We start from the raw sequence: 18,371 nt of genomic DNA, 5'->3' as shown, positions 1-18,371 counted from the left end.
AGTTAGACCTTGACACAAGACTTAGATCCATGACCTAGGGCCCAAGACCCATTACCCATATCCACTATCCAAGACTTAGGATCCGTAAACCATATCCATGGACCAAGACCTATGACCCATATCCATGACCTAGAACCCATCTTCATACCCATTACCCATATCCACTATCCAAGACTTAGGATCCATAAACCATATCCATGGCCCAAGACCTACGACCCATACCCATGACCTAGAACCCATAACCAATTACCCATATGGATCCAAGGCTCATTACCCATTATTCATATCCAAGATCCATGACCCACATGCCCAACAACCCATATTTAGGACCCATAACCCATTACCCATATCTAGGACCCAAGACCTAGGATCCATGACACGTGACCCATATCCTAGACCTAAGATCTAAGACATATTGCCTATCTCCAGGACCCATGACCCATATCCATTATGTAGGCCCACCTCAACCCAACCCTTCTACCCCTAATAATAACATCAAGGTGTTTGATATTGGTAGACATATTGATTGTTTTCTTATATGATTTGACATGATTATACTTGTGCTTTAATACATTTACATGCATTGCATATCATCTTAGAATGCAATGAACCTATTATCCTATAGGCGGGTCCCGGTACACAAAGGCCGTTGGGACTTGACACCCAGTGGTCCTTGTGAAAAGCTTTCAACCAGTCACCAACCTGAGAAGTCCATCCAATGGGTGGAGGTTTAAACTTCAGTCTAGATGTCAAACCCAACCTTTATGCATTACATAGTGTATTAGTTTAAGTAAAGAGGCACCCATTTTTATTTGTCGATTATTTTTTTGCATGCTTTTACTTTATTTATTTATTTTAGAGGGGCCTAAATTAAAACAAAAGCTCAAAATAAAAAAAAGGAAAATAAAATAAAGTTAAAGTGAATCTTCACCTTCCAAGTCTTGCATGCACCCAATCCTATTTGGCCTAAGGAACCATAACCAATTACCGATATCCAGACCCAAATATAAATCCAAATCCTAGACCTAAATCTAGATCCACACCCATACTTAGATCCTCTTAGATCCAAAACTAGACCTAGATGCTATATTCATGACCAAAACCTAGATGCTAGACCCTGACCTAGCCTTAGATCCATACATAGATCCGAACCTATACCTAGATTTAAATCCAAACTCAAACAAAATATTAGACCCATGACCCAAACCTAAATCCATATCTAGATCTAAACCTAAACCTAAACCTAGATTCAAACCCAGCTCGAGATCTAAACCCAGATGTTAGATCTAAATCCAAACTCAAGCCTAGATCCAGACAGAGATACAAATGCTAGATATTTAGTTGGGTCCAAACCCAAACCTAGATCCAGACTTAAATCCAAATCGTAGACCCCTATGCAAACCCAAACTCAAACCTAGACTTAGACAAACATACAAATCCAAACCCAGCCCTAAACCTAGATCCAAACCAGACCTAGATTGTAGACACTATGTCGTCCCAAACTTAAACCTAGATCCAAACATAGATATGAATCCAAACCCAGTCCTAAACCCATATCCAGACATAAATCCAAATGCTAGATATCTATATAGATCCAAACCAAAACTTAGATCTAGACTTAGGTCTAGATTGTAGACACTTGTACAGACCCAAACTTAAACCTCGACCCAGACATAGCTGCAAATCCAAACCTAGTCCTAAAACTAGATTCAACCTACATCTATACCCAAACCTAGATCCAAACTTAGACCCAGATCACAGATACTTATGTAGACCTTACGCTAAATCTAGACCCCAAGCCCATCACCCAAATACTAAGCTTATCTCCTAAATCCATGACTCAATGTAAACCTAGATCTAGATTCCACATACCTATACTTGTCCAAAATGCCCATATCGCTGTAAACCTAGACCTTGATCTAAGCCTAGATCCATATCACAAATACCTACATAGATATAAACCTACACCCGAACCTAGATCAAAACACACATCCAAGTCTAGACCCAGATCCCAAATCTTTGACCTAAACCCGTAGAACTAGAACCTAAGCCCAATCTAAGACCCTGACATAAATCCAGATCCAAACCTAGACAAAACTACTCCAACCGTATAACCAAATCCAACCAATGATCCTAACCCAAATCAGAACCAAGTCCATAACCCATCATGACCAAGCCATTCCTTTTATCCCTAGTCCAATTTGCTTAACCCTTAACCCGTACCAATCATGTTTAACCTTAACCTCAATCAACACAACTTGACCCAACCCAATGCACTTAGGGCCGATGAAGCTTGCACCAATTTTAATCCAATTGCACCTCAATGAGGCCTAGCCTATACAACCCTACCAAGTCTCTTAGAATTTAATTGATTTGGCCCAATCAAGCCAACTAGAGCTCAAAATCAATTCCATCTAATCCATTTGAATCCTTTAAAATAAACCAGATTGACCCAAATCGAGCCTATTTAACCCACAGGCCCCAACTTATCCTACTTGCTTAGCAACAAACTATCTAGACCCATCATCCTAAACTAAACCTAATTGACCTATACCAATTAGAATCAACTCCATATAGGCTCAACCTATCCTCCCACATCTTAGAGCTTAAACCAACTTCACATAGGTTCAACCCACCCTCCCATACCTTAGAGCTCACCTGAATAGATCCATATCATCTAGACTTCCTACAACATAGAGCCAACCTCAAGCAGCCCCATTCACCCTCTACCTAAAACCTAGCTTCTAACCACCTCCTTATACCTAGACCTAGGGTGCATGAAAGACCCACATACAAAAAAATCAGTGAAAAAAATAAAAAAAAATATGTGAGTGAAAAAAAATCCAAAGAAGAATAAATAAGAAAGTATTGAAATAATAAGTACAAATAAGAAAAACGGGTAAAAGGAAGGGATCAAATGAAAAAAAGGTAGTAAATAAAAGAGAAGAGACTTCATTCACATTTTGAATCCAATACATCTTTAGGAGAACCGAAATGCCTCTTAAAGAATCAATCAAAAGCCATCATCAATCAATCACAAATATAAAATATAGAAAAGGTTATAACTACGATTAGTCCAATCCCTTTCAATGGTTACGTAGGCAGCTTGAGCGGTGGTATTCACCGACCAAGGCCACGGGATAAACCGTTTATGAAAGAAAAGGTATTCACCCCACTGCCATGTCCTCCTTCCCAATTGTTGTCCATCTTCCTTCAAAAGGGCTACATCCAACTACAGACTTGGAGGTCGCCCTTGGGGATTCCGGATGTTATGCCACCTTTTCCAAAGGGGATTCTTTGCTAGAGTCTTTTGTCACCATTTCTTGCCTTGTTTTGTCTTTTTGCTTGTGCGAACCATTGTAATCTCTTTTGAACTAATGAAAGTGGTCACTTTGATTTATTATTCTAGACTCTCTTTCGGCCTTAATACTTATTTGTGACAGATTAGTGGGTCAATTAGGCTACACCGACCTTAGAGGAAAAGGAGTGTCAACTTTCTTCCAATATGGTTTACAATCAAAGCCCTATCTAGACCGCGGGCTTGCAATAAGTCCCAAGGGTATGCACTTGCATAATGTTGGCTATTAATCATGGACCTACATATAAAATTACTTTATACCCTTATTGTGCCAAAACTACGGATGGGAGTGTCAAACCTCTATGGAGAGCACCTTCGATGACCCTAGATGGGAATCACAAGTCCAAGCCCATTGAGAGAAAACTCGTTCTAAGCTAGCACAGGATGAGGCATCGTTAAAGCCTGATACCTTGCTAATCAATCAAAAGAAAGGACTGGAGGCCATCATCGGTCGTTCAATTCCTCACTTGACCCCACCACTTCTATTACCGCTAGTTACCCCATTGGTCCAATCAATCAAACATTTCCTTTGGTAAGCCAAACTAATTCCTCGAAATGCACTTCTCAATGGCTAAGAAAATAATTCAAAAATTCAAAAGAGAGAGAAGAAGAAAAGTACCTCCTAAAGCCAAACTATCATCAAGCGAACACATGTATAACTCGACATGTATTCCCTTTATATGTGTCATTCAATCGATAATGAAATGAAGGGAGGCCATCCTTGGCTGTTTGTCTCGTCTAATACCTTTAACCCCATAACGTTGCAAAGTATTTCCGGTAGTTAGCTTTTTGAGCCTCATACATAAACATTTGCTTAACCAAACATCTTCGAGCAAGAGATTGTCAAAAGTTGGAGGTATTCACGCAGTTGTAGAAAAGAATGAAGTAAAGTAAGAAAAAATTTGGGAAGATACCTCTTTAGAAATAAAGAGTTAAATCAAGGAAGTCTGAATGTGGCTCTCAACAATGGAAAAAGGATGAAAGAATTATGAGAAATTAAAAGAAAAAAGTTGTTAGAAAAGTTTGGGGTATACTTGATGGTCTCACCAGCCCTTATCATTGACATTTGCCCATCAGTTTCAACTTCTTGGCCCCCATATACACTTCATCCTAACGGAAAGTCCTTCCCGATCAGTAAGAGAGTGCAACCCATATTGATGGAACATGTGGAGAACATGTTCCATCATTGAGGCTACAATATGAGATAACAAAAAAAATGGAAGAAAAAGAAAAAAAATAAAAGAAAAAGGAAATGAGAGTGCATCTTCCCATAAGGGTCATAATTAGTAATTCAATTAGTCAACTTAATCAGCTTTTGGGCCTATGTACCCTTCATTTCTGAGCCTCATCCTAAGCCACGTTTCGTTCCAAATGAATAAGTCATCCTCGATCTTTTAAGAAATTAACATTCGGAATCAAACAAACCTCTTTTGGCTAACAGCAAACAAACCTGGTTAGAGAAGTGTATCGGCAACTTTAATTTCCAGCTTGGGTTCAATCCACAACCATCTCCATCAACCATGCTGGTTCACCAACCTAAACTAGGGTAGTCCTTCATCAAATTATCACTTCCATTCAACCACATCCGCTCACCATTGCAAATCGGGGTAGATCCCTTTATCCACTTTTTTACCCAAACTAGGGTACGACCTGGTCACTAAAGCATCATTTCCATCGACCCCATCAATCTACTCATCAAAACTAAGGGTAACCCCCTTTTGACACAAATGATTTCCAGATTAACAGTTTAACATTTTGAAAGCCTACCTCTGATGCTCTCAAGGCATTGATTGTCACCTTCTATAAAGGACTTGGTGACTCTTACTGCATCTAGGTTCAGTGTAATGCCTAAGGACTTATCTGCTCTGTCGCAAGTTAGTATTAATGGCATCTTCACCACTTCTATTGTTCGTTACCCCTTTTGCCTACTACTTCTTGGTTCAACCTTGTGATCAAGTAAAAAAGAAAGAATAAAGAATGAAACAAAGAGAAGAAAATCAAGTAAAAAAACAAAAGAGAGGAAAATGACAAAAATCCTTTGTGACATGCATTACATAGTTCTTAAGCATAAAAGTAATAAAGGAAAATTCCAGTCATTCATCATTGTCACCAAAAAACAAGGGTTTTCAACCACCTAAGATTCAAGTGTCAATCACAAAGAAAAAGTTTTCCAAAGTCCCCCAAGACACTCAGCTATGCCAGAAAAAATGCTCAAATAGCACAGAATTCTCATTCAGCATAGAATTTACTTCAATGTTTTTTACTTAGACTACCCAGATTTGCAATCAACACAGATTTTGCTCAGATTTGCTCATATTGCACAAAATTTACTCAGATGGTTTTGCTCAGGTTACCTAGATTTTACTCAAGCACCTTTGCTCACATAGCATAGGTTTTTCATTCAACACAGTTTTACTCATTTTTACTCAGAAGGCACAAATTTTACTCAGACACCTTTGCTCACATAGCATAGGTTTTTCATTCAGCACAGTTTTACTCAAATTTAGTCAAAAAGAATAGATTTTACTCAGACACCTTTGCTCACATAGCGTAGGTTTTTTCATTCAACACAGTTTTACTCAAAAGACAGGTTTTACTCAAACACCTTTTCTCACATAGCATAGGTTTTTCATTCAGCACAAAACTTACTCAGATGGTTTTGCTCAGATTACCCAGATTTTACACAGACATTTTCTCACATAGCATAGGTTTTTCATTACAGAATTTACTCAGATGGTTTTTCTCAGATTACCCAGATTTTACACAGACATTTGCTCACATAGCATAGGTTTTTCATTCAGCACAGTTTTACTCAGATTTACTCAAAAAACATAGATTTTACTCAGACACCTTCGCTTCACATAGCATAGGTTTTTTATTCAGCACAGATTTTACTCAGACACCTTTGTTCTGATAGCAATGGTTTTTACTCAAAATGCACATATTTTACTTAGACATCTTTGCTCACATAGCATAGGTTTTTCAGTCAACACAGATTTTACTCAAACACCTTTGCTCAGATAGTAATGTTTTTTTTTTCATTTCACATAGATTTTACTCCGACACCTTTTCTTAGATAGCAATAGTTTTTTCATTCAGTTTCACTCAGATTTGCTTAGAAAGCACAAAATTTGCATTCATCAAACAGAGCAAATTGACCTTGTCAAGCTCTTCATTTATCAAACAAGTCAGGTCGGCCTTATCAAACACTACATTCATCAAACAGAGCAAACTGACCTTGTCAAGCTCTTCTGTCATCAAATAGGTGAACTTAGCCTTATCAAACACTACATTCATCAAACAAAGCGAATTGACCTTATCAAGCTATTCATTCATCAAACAAGTTAACTCGACCTTATCAAACACTACATTCATCAAATAGAGAGAATTGCCCTTGTTGAGCTTTCATCAACTAAATAAGTCAACTTGAACTTGTCAAACAACACATTCATCTAATAGAGCAACTCAACCCTATAAATATATTTGTATTATTAGATAAAGCGACTCGACCTTGCTGAGTTATGCATCCAAAAGTGGTTCAGTCCTCGTTGACCTCTTTCATGCTTTACATCAATCATTTGAACATAATAATGCATCAAGCAGAAATAAACTTTGGCCCCTCAAGCTTTCTCACATTTCCAAAATGTTTTGCCTACATTCACGTACGCTTTGTCTCGTTCCCCAAGGATGCACTATTCTATAGGGCTAGACAGGTGTACAAAAATAAACTCGGCTTTTCGATCCCCTAGCTCACTACCTCACAACAAAGAGGGGTGGTTGTCAACACCCAATTTTTGCTCAATCCCCTCTCTAATACACTTTTCAGACTCCAAATGCTCTATCAGACCTTACCAACTCTTAAGAATATGCCAAAACCCTAGGAAACAAAATTTCAACTCAAATAGCCTCAAATCCACCGTCAAATCCATAAGATTCCCTTTTGATGGTCCTGATTACGCCACACCACCACACCCGTTACTCAATCAGACTCCATCACATGAAACAAAGCCATTTATCACCCAATCACACCAAATTTCAGCCCACAATTCCTTCATTTCACCATTCATCCATTAGAGATTCCATTTCAACACATGTGACAAAATACAACAATGACACATCTCAAACGAAAAACCTATGATCCACAAGTCCCCAATACTATCAAACCCTTACAAAAGCTTCATAATCCAAATCCATGCCGCTCCACCAAAGTCAAACTTAAAATTCCCTCATTTACCGATCAATTAACCCAAGATTTCATTTCAAGCCCCCTCATTAGCCAAAATACTCAATCTAGATCCTCACGATTCCCACTCCTCTAAAGTCATCACACACTTACATTGGACTCCAAGGACCCTAGGATACCCACCACCCAAACTTCAGATCCAATAGTCCCCATTTTGCCCTTCGTACGTAAAGATTCCAAATCAATCATTCTGATTGCTCACTACTATCAAAATCTTAGATATTCATCACAACAACTCCCACAAGATGCTAAAATCTTCTTAAAACCTCCATCAGACCCCTGATCAACCATCCACCAAATTTTAGACCCAAAAATAACCGTTTTTTCCTTCATCCAAAAAGATTCCAAACTGATTATTCTTATCGGTCGCCACTCTCAAAATCCAAGATCTTCATCGAAACACTCCATCTAAGACCCTAAAATCTTCCTAAAACCTCCATCAGACCCCTGAACGGCCGTCCATCAAATTTCAAGCCCAAAATAACCTTTTTGCCCTTCATCCAAAAAGATTCCAAACTGCCTATTCTTATCGGTTGCCACTCTTAAAATCCAAGATCTTCACCGAGACACTCCATTTAAGACCCCTAAACTATACCAAAACCACCATCAACTTCCTTATCAACCATCCATCCAATTTCAGACCTCAAAATACCCATTTTGCCCTTTGTTCAAAAAGATTTTGAACTGACGAACCTTATTAGTCGTCATTCTCGAAATTATTAATATTCATCACGATACTTCTCTCAAAACACACAAACCTTCCCAAAACCTTCATCTACCAATTGATAAACCACCCACCAAATTTCAGACCCAAAAATACCCATTTTACCCCCAATATAAAAAGATTCCAAATTGATTATTCTCATGCTCGCCATTCTCAAAATCTTATATCTTCATCACGACAGCCCCCCGAGACACTCAAGTCTTCCTAAAACCTCCATCCAAACACTTGATCAACCATCCACCAAATTTCGTACCTTAAATGACTGGTTTTTCCCTTCATTTAAAAAGATTCCAAATCGATGATTCATATTAGCCATCACTCATCGAATCCAGGATTTCCATTATGACACATTAGTCGGAACCTTTGAACTATACCAAAACCCTCATCAGCCTTCTGATCGACCATCTGTAAAATTTCAAATTTTAAAAATACTATTTTACCCTTCGCTTAAAAAGATTTCACATGGACCATCCTTGTTGCCCAATATGCCTCAAATTCAAGATATCCACCGTTATGCATCTTCCAGCACCACCAAACCCCATTAAAACTTCTCGATCGATGACCTATCACATTTCAAGCCCTAAAATGACCATTTTTACCATTCACTTTAAAAGAGTCCAAATAGACCATCCATATTGCTCGATACTCTCCAATTTCAAAATATCCATTTTCATGCAGTCATCCAACACCATTAAACCCCCTTGATTAACAATCTAACAAATTTCAGACCCTAAAATGACCATTTTACCCCTCATCTTTAAAGATTCCAAACCAAGGGCACTCATTAGCTGCAACTCTCCTATTTCAAGATCGGCATTGCGGCACACCCTTCGATACACCTAGACCATGCCATTACCTTCCCAAACATCCCAATCAACCATCCTCCATTTTTAGACCCAAAATGACCATTTAACTTTTATACTAAGAAAAATCCCGATTCGATGGCCCCCGTTGCTCGACACACTCTAAATCATGATTTCTCACTCCAACACACCTTTCGAGGCCATCAAACCCTATCATTACCCTTTTCAGACACCTTAGAACCCCATTGGAAAATTTCGTTACAAAATTCCCCATTTTACCCCTCCATCTACGAATATTCTAATTCGTGCGATCTCGTTGTTCGAGATAAACTCTAACATCTTTAGTTTTAATCTCAGCCCTTGAATATTGCACATCACACCCCTTAGATTTGCCTTTTCATTACAAAACCCCCATTTATTTTCACTTAAGTCCCTACACATTTCTAGAGACCACCTAAAGCCCCCATTCAACCTAGAATCAATCCTAGCCCTAGATTTGAGCCCCCTTACTTCTCCACCCTAGGATCGGCCTAACCCTCACTTCCACACCCCAAAACCCTAAATTCTAAAACCTTAGCCGCCCCTCTAGTTTTGGCTCCTAATTTCAAATTGTAAGTTTAAATTTCAAATCCCCCTCATTCTAGACATTAAATGAGGGGGAGACAAGTGCGAGTGATTTAAGGAGCCTTGTCTAGAAGACCCCACCCGTTAAATTAGCATAAATAGATCCCAACCCTCCAACCAGTTTAGCCAAACCCTAAAACCCTAACCATTCTCACTTAAACCCTAACTAGACACAAGCCCAATTCGGTCCAAACACAACTAGACCCCCAATTCAATCCATTCCCAACTGGCCGAACTAACCCCTCTCCATTCGGTTTTAATGAAAACCTAAGAAAAAATAAAATACAAAAAAAAAGTGAAAAACCAATAATGCAAAACCAACCAAACCAACCCTAGAAAAGAGAAGACAGCCCCTCCTCCCTCCCACCGAACTCTCCCTCTCATCTTCTTTCTCCCCTCCTCTTCACCTCCTTCCCTCACCACCGGACACTCCCTCTCTTCGGATAGAACCCCATTCTCACAACTCTCTTCTCCTTCACAACCACTGAAAGATCATCGTCTTTACCCTCTCTCTCCCTCTCTTTACATCATCTTCTCTTAACCAAAAAAGAAAGAGAAATAGCTAAGAATTTCCATCCATCAAGAAAATAAGAAGGAAGAAGAAGAAGAGAAAGAAGAAAGAAGTTAAGAAGGAAAAGGTCTGCTCACCCCAAGGAAGAAGAAGAAAAGCTCTCCCATTTGTCCCAAGAAAGAAGGTAAAGGAAAGCCCTTCCTACCCTATTTGGCCAGCTCTCTCACCCCTACACCTAAACCGAAAATCCCATACTTTTTCACCCTTCATCACCTTTTACTTCCCCAACCGAAATCCACTCATTTACCCATCACCCACATCTCCATACTTCTCAACCCCAAACCGAAACCTAACTCTATCAAAACCCTAGTTCTATTAATCCCAAAACCAAATCCTTTTTCTTCCTTTCCACCATATTCCCTTCTCTTAGCATAAACCTTGGAAAAACTCCCCATTTGGTCATGTGAAAAAGGCAAGGTGGAGGAAAGAACATCAAGGAAGACATTCAGCCCAAAAGTCTTAGGGTCGAGCTAATCCTAATAACAATGCAATGAAGGAGATTCAACCTTTGCATTTGTCCAAACCTAAAGTCAATATTTCATTATCCTCCGCTCTACAAGGTACTTGATCAAAGGCCACAAAGAGGTGAGTTATTCACCTCACCCCTTTTCTAAAGGTTGTTGTGTTTTTTTTTTTTTTTGTTTAAATTTGATTTCGTAATGTTTAGGTGTAGGGTGTGATAGCTATGATTATAACCCAAGCAAGTGCACTAGTTATCAAGTAGTATAAAAATATCGTTCCCACGGGGATTTAACAAAATAAGTATTAGAACTACAATCTTCCCTAATTATTTGGACAATCGAAATTCAGATTTAAGAGAAAAGACTACTGAAAATAGAACAAAAAAATAAAAGCAATGGCAAGCACTAACCGAATATGCAATAGGTGAAATCGCAATTAGTCATTCCCATAAGCTGAAGTCTTTCCAATTTTATTTAATATTATCTCTCGAGATATACTAAAACTACTTCTATCAGGTAACCCTTCGACCTCTCGACTAGAGTTCTCAAGATAGAAGTGCATTAAGTCCAAGGAAAAACTATTATATTCAGATGAATCATGTGTATAAATACCCCTATATACCATTCAATTCACACCATGAATTATGTGGTCAGCTATATGAATTCCTCTCTCAATTCATTCATATACGTCTGATCAATTAAGAGATGGTCACTCCTAATAGCATTAAGCAAGATAATTCATAAACTATATGGAAATCACAATCTTGAATAGATCAGAAAGATAAAAATATATTCATTATCATGGTTAGACTTTCCACAGCCCTAGCTAAAAACAAATTAGTTCATGATAAAAGAATTATAGCAAACAAAAGGAAAGAAAGAACTCATGAATTCGCCCATGGTGCTGAGATCTCTTCTTCTCCTTGCCGCCACCTTCTTCTTCAAGTTTCTTGATTTCTTGATCTTTTCTTGATGGATCCTCAATTCAATTCATGATCCCCCCTAAGACTGGTACGCCCAACCTTTGATATAGTTTACAACTACTTGGAGTTATCTCAAGAATGGATAATCTAAGTGTTATTCCAACTCATCCTATCCTATCTTATCTTTATCTCTTATCTCATGATCTCAATCTTCAATAACTCTCTAGAATTACATTAAAAATTTGAATCTAAGAGGACTCTTTGGATTCTTGAATTCGAGTGGGCTGCTTTAATAACTCGGACCGCCACAAGGCTTCTTTGCGAAATGGGCTTCAGCTGTGAACTGGGCCTTACTACGAAATTATTCCGACTTCGGGCCCGGATTTTACTTCGATGTAGGCCGAATCTGCGAAAGCCCAAAACATAAAAATTGTAGCTTTCTCTCTTATCTTTCCAATGAATCTTGAATCAGCCCACTCGGAGCCCGGATATGAAAGTTAGGCCCAGTTTAATGAACGTTGCCGAAACTATGAAAAATCATCTTACTAGCCTTGTTTTCCTTCTTGCAACTTCTTTCCTTGCCCTGCACCAAAATAAAAGAAATATCAGTCCAATTAAGTACTAATTCAGTATAAAAGACTGAATATTTAGGGATAAAAATATAATAAATTTTATTCTCATCAGGGTGCATTAGAGTTATTTTCTTTATGGATTGGAATGAATATTTACCGTCTTGTTTGGAGTTCTTTAATTTAACTTGAACCAATATTAGTGCTGAAGTCCTTCCTTTTTTTTAGTGTTCCAATTCAGATTTGGCAAATTAAGTGAATCTGTGTGTTAGTTTTTTTTTTTTTTTTTTTGAATGTTAGAATACATGTGTAATAGAGTTTTAGCTTATGTTAAACTTTAATTCAAGCTAGTTTTCTATCTTGTTTGTTGGATATTTTTGTCTCCTTGTTTTTTTTTTTGTTTTAAATCCTAAATGTAGATTGTCTAGTATGCCCTAAGTGAGGTGGTTCATAGGGGATTAATTCCTTTGTATTTTGATTTCTCTCATTAGCCTAGTAGGAATGAGGGGAACCTTAGATAAAGAAGGATGATGCATGTAGTTGCCTAAACCTTTGCTCCTTTAACGACTTCCCTCACCCAAAAAGAGAATGAGAGGGTTGAATCACTTGGGAAACAAGCTTCCATGACAATCTTCTTTAATGGGTAAGGTTGCTAGAAATCTAGTAGGTTTTGTTTCCTTTAGTTCTTATTCTTTCTTTACTAAATCATGGGAATGATACTACATGTTAAGTATGGGAGAGGGGTGCTTAACACCTTCACTCTCTCCCCCAAAAAGTACCAAGAATAACCTTATTTCGGGTATGTATGAGTCATGTCTTGTTCCTTGAACATGAGAGGCCGATCACTCCCATATGGGTGGCAGCTCCTTACATTTCAGCCATGGAGTGAAACCCAATTTCAATGGGATGCTCACGCTAGGAAACCAAATTTTAACTCAAATACCCTCAAATCTACCATTAAATCCCTAAGATTCCCTTTCGATGGTCCCGATTATACCACATCACCATACCCGTTACCCAATTAGACCCCATCACATGAAACCAAACCTTCAAACAGCCAATCACACCAAGTTTAAGCCATAAATTCTTTGATCTCACCGTTCATCCATCAAAGATTCCATTTTGACACATCTCACACTACGGTACTTCTCGAACAAAAAAAACCAATGGTCCACACATCCTTGACATGACCAAACCCTCCCCACAACCTTGTAATTCAAATCCATGCAACTCTACTAAGCTTAAACCTAAAATTTCCTCATTTACCCATCCATCAAGTCAAGATTCCATTTTGAACCCCCCTCATTAGTCGAAAGATCCATGACGTAAATTCCCTAAATTCCAACACCTTTAAAACCATGAGACACTCCCATTATACCCCAAATATCCCAAGATATCTGCCGCCCAAATTTCAGATCCAGAAATCTTCATTTTTGCCTTTGTACATAAAGATTTCAAATCGACCAGTCTCATTGCTCATTACACTCAAAATCTTAGATTTCGATCATGACACCTCTCTCGAAACATTCAAACCTTTCCAAAATCTTCAACAACCACTTGATTGACCACCCACCAAATCTTCAGACCTCAAAATGTCCATTTTGCCCTTTATCCATAAAAATTCTAAATCGACGATCCTCATTAGCCACCACCCTATTAATCCAAGATCTTCATCAGGATACTCCATCGAAGACCCCGAAACCTCCATCAACTTCCCGATCAACCATTCATCCAACTTCATACCTCAAAATACCCATTTTGCCCTTCATCAAAAAAGATCTTCATCGAAACACATAATCTAGGACCTTCAAAACCTACCAAAACATTCATCAACCAACTGATTGACCATCCAGCAAATTTCATACCTCAAAATACCCATTTTGCCCTTCATCCAAAAAGATTCCAAACCGACAATCCTCATTGATCTTCACTCTCCAAATCAAAGATATCCATCATTACACATCATCTGACATCTCCAAATCCCATCAAAACCTCCCGATTGACGATTCTCACATTTCATACCCTAAAATTACCATTTTACCCTTTGTTTAAAAAGATTCCAAATTGACCATCCACATCGCCCGATACGCTCCAAATTCAAGATCCATCATCACAAATCATCTGACACCTCCAAACTTCATCAAAACCTTTTGATCATCAATCTATTAAACTTTAAGCCTTAAAATTACTATTTTACCCCTCATCTATAAGGATTCCAAATCGAGAGCTCTCATTGGTCGTTACTCTTTTATTTCAAGATATGCATTGCAGTACACCCTCCGATACACCTAGACCACACCATCACGTTCCTAAACAGCCGGATAAACCCTCCTCCATTTTTAGACCCAAAATTACCATTTTACCATTCTATCAAGAAAAATCCTAATTCGACGGCCCCTATTGCTCGACATGCTCCAAATCACGATTTCTTATTCTGACACACCCCTTGAGGCCATCAAACCCCATCATTGCCCTTTCAGACAGCTTAGAACCCCCTTGGAAATTTTCATTACAAAATTTCCCATTTTACCCCTCTATCTACGAAGATTCCAATTTATGCGATCTCGTTGGTTAAGAAAAACCTTAATATCTTGAGTTTTAATCTCAACCCTTGAATCTTGCACACCATACCCCTTACACTTACCCTTTCATTGCAAAAACCCCCTGCACATTTTCAATTAGACCCTACACATTTTCAAAAAACACCCTAAGCCCCCACTAAACCTAGAATCAATCTTAGCCCTAGATTTGAGCCCCCCTTGCTTCTCCGCCCTAGGATTCGGCCTAACCCTCACTTCCACACCCCAAAACCCTAAATTCTAAAATCCTAGCTGCCTCCTCTCCATTCCCTCTCAAATTTCGGCCAAAGCCTCTTGAAATTCAAATTTGAACTTTAAATTTAGATCTCCCACATTTTAGCCATAAATAAAGGAGACAAGGGGGGAGCCTTTCAAGGTATGTTGTCCTTAGTCTTAAATTCAGTCAAAGAGGGAGGGGGAGCCCATGAAAGAAAAATAAAAAGAGAGATAAAAAAAGAAAAGTATATGTGGCAATCCTCTTAGCCATTGGATGGGAACCGTTTCATCTTAAACATCCATCATTTTGAGAGTTTACCCAAAACCCTAACCATTCTTTCTCAAACCAAACTAGACCCTAAACCCTTTCCTATTCAGTCGAAGCCTAACCAAACCAAGTATACTTTGGTTCTAATGAGACTAGACCAGTCCCTAACCGAACCAACCTAGCAAACCCCTCCCCCAATTTGGTTTTGGATAAAAAAGAAAAAACCCTAAAGACAAGAAAAAATACAACTTTTTTGAAGGAGGACTCTCTTCATTCTTCCATTTTTTTCTCCCCCTCAAGAACTGAACCAGCAACCCTCTCCTCCAATCACACACACCTTCTCTCCCACTCTTCCCACCGAACTTTCAGCCCCATCTTCTCCTTTCTTCTCTCATCCCTAACCTCCAAAAACCTCCATGAACGAACCAACTCTCCTCCTTCACTAGCCTTTCACCATCAAACCCCTTTCAAGCTCTATCCCTTTCATAACGTCTTTGACTTCCTACCTCCCATCTTCATCTCCCTTAACTTCCACCAAAACACCATCACTCATGACCTCACTTTTCCATTTCCCTCCCTCACAAAAAAAAGAAGAAAAAGAAAACAAGAACAAGGATTTTCAAACAAGAGGAAAGAAGAAGAAGAGAAGGAGAAGAAAGAAGAAAGAGGAATGAGCATCCCTCTCCATCATTTAGGCCAGCCAAGTGAGAAGCAAAGAAAGGAGATTCCCTTCATTGCAATCCAAAATCATTTTTCAGTACCATTTTCTACAACTGACTTCACCACCAAGTATTTGTCAAAAGGCCACAAAGAGGTGAGCCCCTCACCTCATCCTTTTTTATTTTTTATTTTTGTTTTATTTTAGTTTTTTTTTCTTGAATCTTCTTAATGCTCTAGGTGTTTTTTTATTTCATTTCAACATTGATTTTTTTTATTGGATGATGTTTGTTATTATTTTTTAGTTAATTTCTTGGTGACTTGGTGTAGAAATTATGAAAACAATTTGTTGACTAATTTGGATAACATTCTATGTCATTTAATAGTTATTTAACATAATTAGAATCGATATCATTGCTGAAATTTCTTCTCTCTTATAGTATTTAAATTCAGATTTGTATAGTTAAATGAATATACACTGAATCCTTTTTTATTTGAAAGTTAGAGTACATGTTTAATAGTATTTCGGCTCTATGTTAAACTCTAGTTCAAGTTAGTTTTTCTATCTTGTTTATCGGTTTGTTTTGTCTCCTTGTTTCTTTTGTTTTAAATCGTAAGTGTAGATTGTGCTTAGTGAGCCCTAAGGGAGGTGGTTCATAGGGGAATGATTCCCCTGTGCTTTGATTTTTTTCTCATTAGCCTAGTAGGAATAAGGGGAACCTTGGATAAAGAAGGAGGATGCATGTAGTTGTCTAATCCTTTACTCCTTTAAGGGTTTCCCTCACCCAAAAAGAGAATGAGAGGGTTGAATCACTTGGAAAGCAAACTCACCATGACTATCCTTTTTGATGGGCAAGGTTGCTAGAAATTTTGTAGATTTTTGTTTTCTTTTATTCTTATTCTTTCTTTACCAAATTAGGGGAATTGTACTAGCTATTGAGGAAAATAGTGATGGCCTCGACCTTTACCACGCCCACATCCCCTTGATGAATAATGTTGTTGCTGTTGAGAAGGAGGTCAGTTAGGGGTTGTATCTGGTTAGGGGGCAGAGGTCCGGGTTGATGAAGACTACTTATTGGCAAGGTTAGCACCTGGAGTGTTTTGTGCAAGAGAGGAAGTATGTCTCTTCTTGAGCCAAATCTCATGATTAAGAAGCTACCCATGAAGATCTGCAACAGTAAGGAATGAAAAATCTGATTTAGTAGTGACAGATGTAATAAAAGTTATAATCTGGTCCAAGACCATGTAGGATACTAAGAAGAAGATCACGATGGTGAGCAGGTTCCGAGGCTGCTGCTAGTTGCTCTGCAATGGTGTTGACATGACATAACTATCATAGAACTCTTCTTGAGACTCATGAATTGAAAACACAATTAAAGAAGTCTGGTTGATAAGGGAGAAGCAAAAGCATCTTCTAATGCTTTCCAGACTTGGCGAAATGTACGTAGGCCAACAATCTGTCCGATTATATTCTCATTGAGAGATGAAACAATCCATATTAGAATAATTAAGCTGATCTAGTTTGATCCACATCATGTATTCTGGGCTAGGAAGGATGTAATTCTCTTCAGTCAGATCTGCAACTTGCGTTGGAGGACAAGGAATACTGCCATCTATTATACCTTCAATTTCATGGGTACGAAAGATGGGAATGAACTGAGCCTTCCATGCTACGTAGTTGTCACCAGTTAGCTTTATGGGCAAAAAGTGACTGATGTTGGAGAAATTGATGGAAGAGGAAAGAGACTGTAAAGTATGAGATACTAGAGACGAAATAGAGGAAGGAGAAGAATCAGAAGATTGGGGTCGTAGCCATTATGACTCCGATACCATGAGAACAAACAGAAATATAGAAAATTATGTAAACAGAAAATATGGGATGATCGTCCATCTGTTTCATTGAGACAAGTAATTGAGCACATGCGTTGCACATGAGAAATTTTTCTTCATATTAATTATTTGAGTTTTAGATATATCATAGTTAAGATAGAAATTGAAAATTAACAAAAGTAACAATATGATTAAAAATAAACTTAAATACTTGTAGCAAATAACAATTATTATTATTATTATTATTAAATTTTGTATTGCATTTTTATCATAAATAAAAATAACTTTTATTTTAACAATTATTTTATTTAATGTGATGAATATATAACATCAGAAGTGTTCTCAAATGTTTTCGACAAAATTATGTACATTTTCATTTTTGGTGTTCTATCATTTTTTAAATATTTATTGTTCAATTATGACATCATGAGTTTCTTTGAAAATTTGGATCATTAACCCACCATCTAGATAAGAAAATAGCTTTGATTTTGGATTAGTTTTAAATTAGGGAAAAATATAGTCAGAGCCAACTGTGCATTTAAAAT

The sequence above is a fragment of the Nelumbo nucifera genome, chromosome 4 (assembly GCF_055504915.1).
Source record: "Nelumbo nucifera cultivar China Antique chromosome 4, China Antique-T2T, whole genome shotgun sequence".
Lineage (NCBI taxonomy): Eukaryota > Viridiplantae > Streptophyta > Magnoliopsida > Proteales > Nelumbonaceae > Nelumbo > Nelumbo nucifera.
Note: the sequence above shows the minus strand (reverse complement) of the source record.